Below are 11,811 nucleotides of genomic sequence, written 5' to 3'. Positions count from 1 at the left end.
TATGCGTAATGAGGTCACTCCTCTGAATTTTGAGTGGATTTTCATTTTAAACAATTTTGGACAAACTGCTAATTTTACCACACTGCCAGAAAGCGAGTAATTTGTATTTTTAAAATACAATGGACAGGTAATAAATAAATACGGTTTTTTTATTGTTGTTTATTGTTTCAGCATATTAGAGAATCTCCGAGCTCCGATAAATAAAAAACACGTTTTTTTCGAACTCAAGTAAATGTTTCATGTCTTGAATTTTGTATTTTAAAAGTATATAAATGACCAGCTTCCCAGTGGCTTCTTTAAATGCATTTTAAGTATGCTAAGTTTATTTAAACGCCAATCGGAAATAAGAATAATTGGAAATTAAAGTATTTATTTAGCACACTCGTTTTTCATCTGAAGGGACGTTGATTGGCGAAGTGGGTTCAGTTGAGGTCAAGTCGGTACTTCAATTCTTACCTCAGCGATTCTCCGTTGACTTTCCTACCCAAAAAATATATTTACGAGTATGTTTTGCGTTAAGCCACAAAAATATGTCTTCCTTACCACACGACTGCCTCTCTTTCCCCGTGGCTTCAGTATTTCCCATGCAAATATTTGAGCTGCGCACCTGCCGAAAAGTTTTCCTTGTGACAAGACCACACATCAAGAAGCTCCGCTCAAACAACGTGACTTGCCAGCGGTTCTCAAGTCCTTGTTGATATTTCAAGCGCTTAAATTGATTACGGAATCTTTCTGTCGTCGCCCCTCATAATTATACCCTCACTAAAGGAGGTAGATTTATTTTTGTTGGATTCCCAGTGTTTCGGATTTTATCGATGAAATCCAAAAAGTCATCAAAACTTAATTATGCTAAAATACTTTTTAAAATATTATTTGAACATAAGGTTGTTTAAGCTTGTGCTGGTCAAAATGTTCTCCAACAAATTTTAAATTAAGTAAAGCCACACAAAGAACTTGTAAAAAGTTTATTTTTTCTAGGTAAAACCAGTTTTTATATTAGTGACAGACTTTCCCATTGAGAAAATCGAATTTTCAGGGTATTTTAAAGCTTTTCCCAGTCTAAAGTCTCTTTTCCGCTTTGCATAACGGAAATCGGAAATTTAATCCGTTTACTTGGCAATTTGGGCGGATGTTTATTGTGGATTCTTTGGTTTGCGGCTCAATCATTTTAATGGCAGACTCGTGTTAGGTCTTGTTGGAAATTCATAGAGACACCCACTCAAACACCCACAAACACACACGCGCGTGGTGAATTCTTTGCGGATTTCGCCTCGTTCAACAATCGCCATAAATCGACCAATGCTGTTTGATTTTTTCGTTGCTGTCCTTGCTGAACATTAAAAATTAATTAAAACTGTGCATAAAACAAATAAATTAAATGCAAATACTATTTGGTATTTGCTTCATGCGGCAATCCAGTTAATTGATTCGTTCACGCTTTGTTAAATACTTAATTTGCTAAAGCTTTAGTTTTAAAATAAAATTTATTGACATATAACAAAAGTTTAAACTACCCAACTTGATTGTGTAGAACCATGTACATTCATTAAGTTAAAAAAGTTCAGAGTTTGGAAAGCTCTGCAAAAAATATTTTGAGTCTACAAAATTTAAAGTTGAATATAATTATCTCACCTTATTGTTTAACATACAAATATATGTAAATTGTGGATTATCATAAAGAATGCAACTTTTAATCGAAATAACCCAATACATGGTAACCCATAACAATTTCATCCTTTGTGTCACAACACCAAACTTTGTTTAAAAAGGCGAATAATAGCCCACTTTAAATTGAGCGCTATTTATCATCTATGGAAACGGCTATGGTTTGAAAGAGATCTGAGCAGAGATACGCAAATACGTATACGACACGTATACGCGAATAAAAGCGGCAAACTTTTACGCGCGAAACTTTAAATGAGAAAGGCAAACGAGTAAAAGCAAAAGGCAGCAGTCTAGCACTCCATGCGACATGCAAAGTTCGTGGAGGCGGAAAATCCATTTATCATATGGCTGCTATCTGTATGTGAATGAAAAAGTACCGAAAAAGTAACGAAAGACACTTGATGTGCGATATTTACACGACAAAAACTACCGGCAGGTGGTAGATATAAATGACGACTCCACAGTTGGCATTTCGATGGCTTCGAAAGCCGTAAATGCCGGCAAATGCAAATTACGTGTGTTCGAGTATCTATGAATACGTGCATGCCGAAGATATGTTTTGGCAGAATATGCTTGTTTTCGCTCTGCTTGGCGTGAATTCCGCCGAAGATAATGACGCTGTAGAAGCGGCACAAGATGATGACGATGCTGTGATCATTTGCGCTCCTTACGTGCTCATGTGTGCGTGAAAATCAGTCAAGATACGGGAACAACGACAAGGATTCAGTGTGGTTACCATGTATGAATATTTATGCAGGCGTCTGTTTTTGTTTCTGGCCATCAGGTCTGAGATGGGGCACTCAATTGAATGATTTGCGGCAAGTTGTGCTATAAATTAACCATGTTAAGAGGATATTCAAGTAGCAGTAGGGAATAACTCCTGCTTTATCTGCAAAGCGCGAGCCCTCCATTTAGGCTTGCACATTTTTTGGGATCTCTGAGATGTGTAAGCTAACCTACATTAAATGATTTTCCGCAAATAAATATATTTAATATGAACACAAAATTTATTGCTGCAATTTACCTTAGAGCAAAATAAGATTTGGTAGTTTTTATAAACGCATTGCTGTCATCATCAGAATCCCGTTTTCTACCTGGCACTCGCAGTCAAACACATAAATCACCACAAAGTTCAGCTGTCATGACGGCCATGTCAGACCTCTTAACGCATCCAACTCCTGTCGCCTGCCCGGGTGCGATCTGGTATTGGTTTTGGCCAGAAACCATGTCAAACTGGCCAAAGTCCCGCCGCAAGCCACACCAACATCCACGGAGAACATGCAACAAATTCCGCAATAAAATCGTAAAAATCATTTAAAATACATTCGCATACAGCGCAGCAATCGCCTGTCACTGCGGCGCCCGAACAAACAAACGCAAATGTCCTCCTTTTTGCCATGATATGTTGCCATCATGTCGCCAAATATTGAAATCGAAAACCAAACGATTCGGTCGCGGCCAACACATGCTCGATTTTGACAATTTACTCTTGAATAAAATTGTTGTGCAAACGTAGCTAATCAAAACAGCATTGCAGTATTGATAGGAACTGAAAACGTTTTTTACCCTAGACTAAAGTAAAATGTAACATATAAAGTGCAGAGTACTACAAAACATTTTTTCGTCAATAAATACAATATAAGATAATAAACAGGTTTTACAATAACACTGATGATGTCTAGTCATCTATGCTACCTAAGATGTTAGTTATAACAAATAAAGTTTATAAAAATTAAGTAAAAGAAATATAAATTAAAACCTATAAAAATTTTAGCTCATATTACGTTTTTAGTAAAAAAAAAGATATTTTCATATTGTTGGTCAGCTATTAGGAAAACTTATGGAAACGATATTCTTATATTCTATCATCATTTTAATGGAAGTATATAGTCCAATTTTATTTTCTTAATCTGAATTCTTAATGAATTGTAATGCCTCTAATACAGGCTGTACAAATTAAATTTATGAAAAATCTGAACAGTTCTTCAATGTTTCCTATGGCAGAAATATGATATAGTCGTGCCTTATATTTTTGTTGTTTTTGCAAGACTTTCAAAAATGTAGTGCAAAAGTTAGAATACCTAAGAAGCTATGAAATTTATATTTCTTCTGTTTTATACCCTTGCGCAAGCAAATGGTATTATAATTTCAGTCAGAAGTTTGCAATGCTGTGGAGGAGACACCTCAGACCCCATAAAGTATATATATTCTTGATCAACATCACGACCAGAATCGACCGACGGATATATCGGATTGCTCCCATACGAGAGAATGAAATAAAAGATTCGTATGCCTTTGTTTTTGATCAGATCGACTTGATTCTTCCAGATGGCGTTTTCTAACTACTATTGAATTTCGAATTAAATTTGATCAAAATCGGAGAAGTCTATCATATAGCAGCCATAGGAAAGACCGAAAAATATATATAGAAATAATTGCGAAATTATTAAAACGTCGTTGTTTTTTTATTTCACAAGCATGATTTTTACAACATCTAATTTTTTAACTACCTAACCGAGAAAAAAATTTCATAAAAATCGGACAACTACATATATCATTTAGCTTGCATAGGAAAGATCGAAAAATCTATGTAGTATTAACGGAAATAAAATGATAACATCGTTGTTTTTCATTAGACAAGCATGTTTTTGGAATATAGAGTTTTCTAACGACTCTTGAATAACGAAATAAATTTTTTCAAAATCGGACAACTATATCATATAGCTGACATATGAACAATAGTCGAAAATATGGAAAATTAAAAGAAAAATCGTTCGATGTTGTTTTGCCTTTATGTATTTTGTTTGAAATATTTTATGACTGCAAGGGTATATAAGCTTCGGCTTGCCGAAGCTAGCTTCCCTTCTTGTTATAAAATAAATATTATTTTTTAAATAGTATATATGAATTTTTCATCAGACCTAAGTCTTTAAGCCTACCCACAACATATATATTAGGTCTCTAGCTTTAAAACTAATTCTAGATTCGCCTGTTCGTCATATAATTTAATAATTTATAAGAGCACCTTCAACTGACTAGAGTGCGATAGGAAGATTGAGAATAAAGAACAACAATTTAAAAACATCCTCTGTTCTTCTGCTATCAGCAAAAATTTAAAAGTCTGGCGAATAAAAATTTCCCGCTTTTCTGGCACTGTGGCTAAGCATACGTTCAATGCATTTTAAGACTTACCAGAACAGAACAGAAGCCTGAAAAATAAACAATAATGTGCAGTTATTTTTTGACGTAAACATATATTAAATAATTATAGCAAGTAAGCAAATAGACAAATCATGAATACAATAAAATGCTTTCTCCGGTTTATTAATGAACAACATTTCATTTGCAAGGTAACGCTATTTTTCAATTTAGCCAATCTTTTTTTTCGCAACCGTGTCCCCTGTCCGAATAGCCCACGGGGCAGTCCACGGGGGACATCGGAGCAGCCTCCACGTTGCGGAGGAAGAATCCAAGGAAAAAGAGCACACAGCCTTGGAAGACGTTCATCGTATTTCGTTATCAAATATCGTTGCATAGCTGCAACAGCCAGCAGAGCAGACTTTTATAGTGACAGACTTGGCTGCAAGTATTGGATTCGGATTAAGCCAGTGATATTACGATTTAACGGTTGGCTTTCAAGGTTTTCTTGAACTAAATCTACTGGCCGGTTACCTGAGCTCTTCCGAGTAACATGGAAGCCATTCTGTTTTGGGTGCTTTAATTAATGAGCAGAGAAAAGAGGCGAAAAGTTATGCATTTAAGAAATCTCTAGCACGTCTTGGGTAGAATTTCCAATAAGCCATAGTGTGGCTAAGAAAACTCCGCATTTAAGAATTGGCCATTGCTATTGCGAATTTATTTTTTAGCATAGAGTACGATAATTTATTTAATACCTGCGAATTATTATTTTTATTTATTTTAAAGTGGGACCACTTTTAAGCAAGTCCCTTTTGCATTGATCTCGTTTTTTTTGCATACGACGTCGGGAGCCGGATCAGTCGCCACGTTGCAGAGGTAGAATCCAAGGAAAAATAGCACAACCTTGGAAGACGTTCATTGTAGATCGTTCTCAAATACTCCTAGATGGCGCCAGGTGGCAACCCACCGCTAGGATAAGTCGCTTCAAGCTAATCACCAGGCTGATCGAAAATACCAAAGGTTAATGTATCCACTACAAGTTGTAGAGGCAGGCCCCTATGCTCTCGGTTTGAGTGATAAAGGAAATTTTCTTTTTTGTTTTAAACCACCCTCCTGTTTTCGTTCTTTTGAGTGATATAGAAGCCTTGTTGTTCGGGGTGGTTTAATTAACGAGCAGTGGAAAGAGGGGGAAACTGTGCATTTAAAATATCTCTAGCACGTCTTGGGTAATATTTCCAAAAAGCATTAATGTGGATAAGAAAGCTCCGCAAGCATTTAAGAACTGGCCACTGCTATTGCGAATTTATTTTTTTAAAAAGAGTACTACAATTTATTTAATACCTGCGTATTATTATTATTAATTATTTAAACGCGGGTATTGTTCCATCTAGGAGCACATAGAAGGGGGGTTCGCATACGGGCTCCGGAGCAGTCTCCACGTTGCGAAGGAAGAATCCAAGGAAAAAGAGCACACAGCCTTGGAAGACGTTCATCGTATATCGTTATCAAATTATCGTTGGACATCCGGTCTGTGGGAACAGAGCAGACTTTTATACTTACAGACTTGGGTGCAAGTACTGGATTCGGATTAAACCAATGATATTACGATTTAACGGTTGGCTTTCATGGATTCATAGAATTTAAATAGCTAATCGGTTTAGTAAACTCTTTACTCCAATTTCACTTGTTACCTCTGATCTTCTCTGTTTCAATGGCTCACGTGGCGTCTACTTGACGGCAAATGTGAAGTTTAAGAAAATGAGCACTTCTCCCCGTACCTCTTCAGATCTCTTTAGTATTCCCCCATATTTAATATAATTTCTTTTTGAATTTGTCCGGCGAGCTAAGCGAGTTCCGGAAAAGGCACATTTTCTGTAATACTCCTCACATATTTACTTAGTCACTTTGGTTCAAATTGAAGGGAAGTTGATATGCACTCGTATGCGGCTCTACCTTAAAATCTATTGGCTCATTACCGGGTGGTTTTAAAAAGCGCGTAACTGCCAGCCTTGAATTAGTGTGATTATGTTAAGGTTGGATGTTTTTTGTTAAAGGGAATTCCTGGAGTCTGCATATTAATAACCGTATTGTATCATTTGAAATTAGTAATGTTATTGTTATAAATCACCCTCCTGTTCTCGTTCTTTCGAGTGACATGGAAGCCTTGCTGTTAAGGGTGATTTAATTAATCAGTGGAAAGAGGGGGAACTGTGCAGAACTGGCCATTGCTTTTGCGAATTTATTTCTTAACAAAGAGTACTAAAATGTATTTAATACCTGCGTATTATTGTTATTATTTATATGATTTTTGTTTCACGCATCTAACTCCTCTTATATGGGGGCCTGCCTACGACGAGGCTGTTCGGAGCAGCCTCCACGTTGCGGAGGAAGAATCCAAGGAAAAAGAGCACACCGCCTAGAAAGACGTTCATCGTAGATCGTTATCAAATATCGTTGGACAGCCGGTCTGTGGCAACAGAGCAGACTTTTATACTTACAGACTTAAGTGCAAGTATAGGATTCGGATTAAGCCAGTGATATTACGATTTAACGGTTGGCTTTCAAGGATTTTGAGAATTTCAATAGCTAATCGCTTAGGTAAACTCTTTCCTCTAGTTTTACTTTTCACCGCTGACCTTCTCAGTTTCAATGGCCTAATTGGCGTATATTTGATGGAAAATGTGCAAGAAATGGAGCCCTTCTCCCCGTACCTCTTCTGATCTCTTTAGCATTGCTCCCATTTAAATTATATATCTGTTTGAATTTGACTGGCGAGCGAAGGGAGTTTCGGAAAGAGCCACATCAGCTGTAATACTCCTCACATATTTACTTAGTCACTTGGTTTCTCCACTTTTCGACTAGTAGCAAATTGAAGTGAAGTTGATGTGCATTCATATCCCAAAAATTCTTGCAGTCAATATATAAATTACATTATATGATTTGAAATAAGTAGTTATATTTTTTTAACCACCCTCTTGTTCTTGTTCTCCAGTTAAATCTACTGACCGGTTACCTGAGCTCTTCCGAGTGAATATTTTATATCCCTCTTTTCGGATAAATCGAAGAGGAAAAGCAGAGGGAGGACCCAACTGACTGATTGCAGTTGCCAGAAGCTTACATGGGACATAATTACCCGGAAAGTCGGATTGAAGTTGGGCATATAAGAGACTCAAAAGCGGGCCATTATGTGTAAGCTGATAGCTTTGTGCTGCTGCACTGCTACAAGAAACTTAAACTTTAAGTTTTTGCCTTAACTTGAGCCGAGCGAGTTTTTATTTCTTTGGCTTGAGTTCGCGGTTAACTTTTCGGGGCTCCTCCGCTTCGAATTCAATTAATTACGCAAAAACGGGAAGGGGAGCCAGCGGAAGTTGCTTTATTTCGGCACGTGATAAATTAATTTAAGCCAGACCCGAAGCGTTCCGTGTAATGTTTTTGCATACACATCGCAAGGCGCCGCCAGGTGGCACAAAATGGGATAGCTTAGTGGGCGGGGCGGTGGGCGTAAGTGGGCGGCGCAGGGGGCTCAGGTTATCGAAGTGGGTGTGGCAAAAACTTAATTACGCTACGCACGGCAGCTAATTGAGTTCATAGCCTAACGAAAAATAAAACGCCATTTGTCTTGACATTGAGACACAGTTTCGCTTTTCGGTTAACAATTACACGCAATTTTCATGGCACTGTGGGATGGAAGATAAATCAATAAGCAAAAAAGTACAAAAAAGTAATATTCATGCATATGAAACCCAACGATTGAAAAATTACTTATAATTATACAACGAAAATATGTCTATTTTTGAACTACAACTAATGGTTTTACTACAACTAATGGTTTTCACTTGGAGAAACCACTGTGAATATAATACCATCTCGAAGGACGTGCTTCCTTCGCGTTTCATGTTTATGGTCCCGAAAACAGTTACTTAATTGCCTAAATATTTGAATGCCGAGCAAACTTTTGGCTAAATCAATTTGGCCAACAGACGGGATACTTTAACCTGGCCCAGACCTCGAGCTTAGACTTGAACCGAAGCAGCCGAAACGAACCCATTTCACGCTCTCCTTTCACTTGCACTCTTGACAGCTCAATTTACTCCGCTCCACTCGCCTACTTTGCGTTTTGGGACGCCAGTAATTATAACTTGGCTGTAATCTGCGTATTAATCTCAGTTTTCGTGGGGCCAGGACACAAAGAGGGTTTTGCCAGTTCTCGGCTCAGTTTTCCATTTTTTCGCCATTTTAACATGGAACAAATGTCGGGGAATTTATTTGGTTTATTGTTGCTGATGTTCTGCAGCTTTACGCTAGCTGCTTTTGTCTTATTTAGCACTTGACACGGAATATTATTAATTGGTCTAGACGAGCCCGAGACGAAAGGCACACAACTCCTTGCCAAGGCTTAATGGGCATTAAAACTAATATACAGACTTCAATAGAGATGAAAACTGTTTAAAAAATTATTGAATTGCAGGTTATAATTAACAAGAAATTTCATTTGAACTGGTATAACCTTTATACAAATACAATGTTCTATTTTTTAAATATTCATGACTGTTACGGTAATACCATTTCCTTAAATTAACACATAGACAGAACAGAAACTTGATCTAAATTTTTTTTAATTCTCAAAATATAAGCGGCCTCTACTAGCCTTTTTTGTATTTCTTTTAATTTGTTAATTAATCAATTTACAATTTATTTATACAATAGCTAAAAGTATAATCATAAACTTTTTGATTATTCGAGCGATCTCGAATATTTTAAAATGGGTAAGCCACAGCCAAGTTGCTGACCTATAATAAATAAAACGGATTGTGACCAACTTTTATATACTTGGATACATTTTTAGGAAAGTGTTTATTTTGTTTGATAGCATAAACTAAATTCCAGTGGCGTAGATAGGGGGAATCAGGGGGATCAATCCCCCCCCCTTGGGTCTGAGAATTATAAGATGATAAAATCGAATTTTTTCCAGACATGTGTTTTAATGGAAGCATAACATTTTTGAAGCGCCAATATTTATTTTGTCTCAATGTGCAATACGGCAATTAATAAAACTATTATTCAATACTCAAGCTAAAATACAACAGGTCGGCATTTGTTGAAACTGCAATCTCGGGTGGCCTGACCATCTACGTTGCTAAGGGCGAGTCCCAGCACAAAGAGCACACAACCTTGGAAGAAGTTCATCGTATATCGACTTGAATGCTTGGCTGTGGACCGCAGCAGTATTTTATACCCTGCTGCCGAGTTATTGCCTTGTGTGGTTCAGATTATCCCATTCATATTTCGATTTAACGGTTGGCTTTCAAGGTTTTTCACCATAGCTAATTGCTTAAGTGCACTCTATGCTCTAGTATAATTTTTTACGGATGACCTTTTTCATTACTATGGCTCATTTGACTTAACCCTTTGTGTAATTTAGCACTTGACACGGAATATTATTAACTGTCTAGTTCACTGCGTTGCAAACTTCTGACTGAAATTATAATACCCCGGAAGGTATATACATATATTCTTGATCAACATCACGAGCAGAATCGGAATATGTTACGTCTGTACGTCTGTCCGTTTCCGCGTAAACTAGTCTCTCAGTTTTAAAGCTATCTGTTGAAACTTTCCCAAAAGTTGTGTAGTTGTTGCACGTAGTATATAAGACGGAACGGGCCGGATCGGCCGACTATATCGGATAGCTCCCATACGAGAGAATGAAATAAAAAATTCTCACGCCGTTGTTTTGTTTTGATCGGATCGACTTGATTTCTTCAAGATGGCGTTTTTGAACTGTTATTGAATTTCGGATTAAATTTAACCAAAATCGTATAACTCTACCATATAGCTGCCATAGGAGAGATCGAAAAATATATATAGAATTAATGGAAATAAATTGATGCATTTAGCCTTTATGCATTTTGTTCGACATATTTGATGACTGCAAGGGTATATAAGCGTTGGCATGCCGAAGCTAGCTTCCTTTCTTGTTTTATTTCTTTTAATTTGTTTATTAAGCAATTTACAATTTATTTATACAATAGCTTAAAAGTATAATATAATCATAAACTTTTTGATTATTCGAGCAATATCGAATATTTGAAAATGGGTAAGCCACACAGCATAAGCTAAATTCATAGCATACACTAAGATTACTCTCTAGTTTTCCTAGTAGGGATAGCAAACGTGTCGAGCGTTATTGTAGTAACGGCCGGGTCCGCATAATGCGTCCCTACTGTCATCTCGGGTGGCCTGACCATCTACGTTACTGAGGGCGAGTCCCAGCACAAAGAGCACACAACCTTGGAAGAAGTTCATCGTATATCGTTCTCGACTTGGATGCCTGGCTGTGGACCGGAACAGCCTTTTATACCCTGCCACCGAGTTATAGACTTGGGTGCATGTACATATGTGGCTCGGATTATCCCAGTCATATTGCGATTTAACGGTTGCCCTTCAAGGTTTTTTCAGCATAGCTAATTGCTTAGGTGCACTCTATGCTCTAGTATCATTTTTTACGGCTGACCTTTTCTGTTTTTATGAATCACTTGGCTTATTCTTTGTCTAATTTATCATTTGACACGGAATATAATTAACTGTCTAGTTGACAGGTTTGCCTTACCAATTGAGGGGAAGTATTGGAAATGCAATTGGCACGGTATCGCATACCGAACTATCGATCGTAAAAGTCTAATGTAACTTCTCTAACGATCGTACTGTTCCCTTCTTCTTCTGTCCACCACTATCGCCAACAAATCTGTACAACTTAATCTCTGTATCAATTATCTTAACAAAAATATTATTCAATACTCAAGCTAAAGTACAAGAGGTTGGCATTTGTTGGCAAATGTATTAAAGAAACTGTCGGGTCTGCAATCTCGGGTGGCCTGACCATCTACGTTGCTAAGGGCGAGTCCCAGCACAAAGAGCACACAACCTTGGAAGAAGTTCATCGTATATCGACTTGAATGCTTGGCTGTGGACCGCAGCAGTATTTTATACCCTGCTGCCGAGTTATTG

The 11,811-nt window shown here is 37.3% G+C and overlaps 2 long non-coding RNA genes across 2 annotated transcripts; one reads left to right on the top strand and one right to left on the bottom strand.

Annotated features, from left to right (window-relative positions):
• Positions 1–2,649: 2,649 nt before the first annotated feature.
• On the bottom strand, positions 2,650–3,242 carry LOC108099802. The gene is made up of 2 exons (XR_001771949.1): positions 2,999–3,242; positions 2,650–2,898 (listed from the first exon to the last, which is right to left on the bottom strand). It is a non-coding gene; the product is annotated as an uncharacterized LOC108099802 (long non-coding RNA).
• A 4,212-nt stretch (positions 3,243–7,454) lies between these two features.
• Positions 7,455–8,062, top strand: LOC108099981. Its single transcript, XR_001771965.1, has 2 exons — positions 7,455–7,611; positions 7,796–8,062. It is a non-coding gene; the product is annotated as an uncharacterized LOC108099981 (long non-coding RNA).
• The last annotated feature ends 3,749 nt before the right edge of the window (positions 8,063–11,811 follow it).

This window comes from Drosophila ficusphila, unplaced genomic scaffold (assembly GCF_018152265.1).
Source record: "Drosophila ficusphila isolate 14025-0441.05 unplaced genomic scaffold, ASM1815226v1 contig_106, whole genome shotgun sequence".
Classification (NCBI taxonomy): Eukaryota; Metazoa; Arthropoda; class Insecta; order Diptera; family Drosophilidae; genus Drosophila; species Drosophila ficusphila.
The sequence above is the reverse complement of the archived record's forward strand: the minus strand, read 5'-3'. Positions and strand labels throughout refer to the sequence as shown.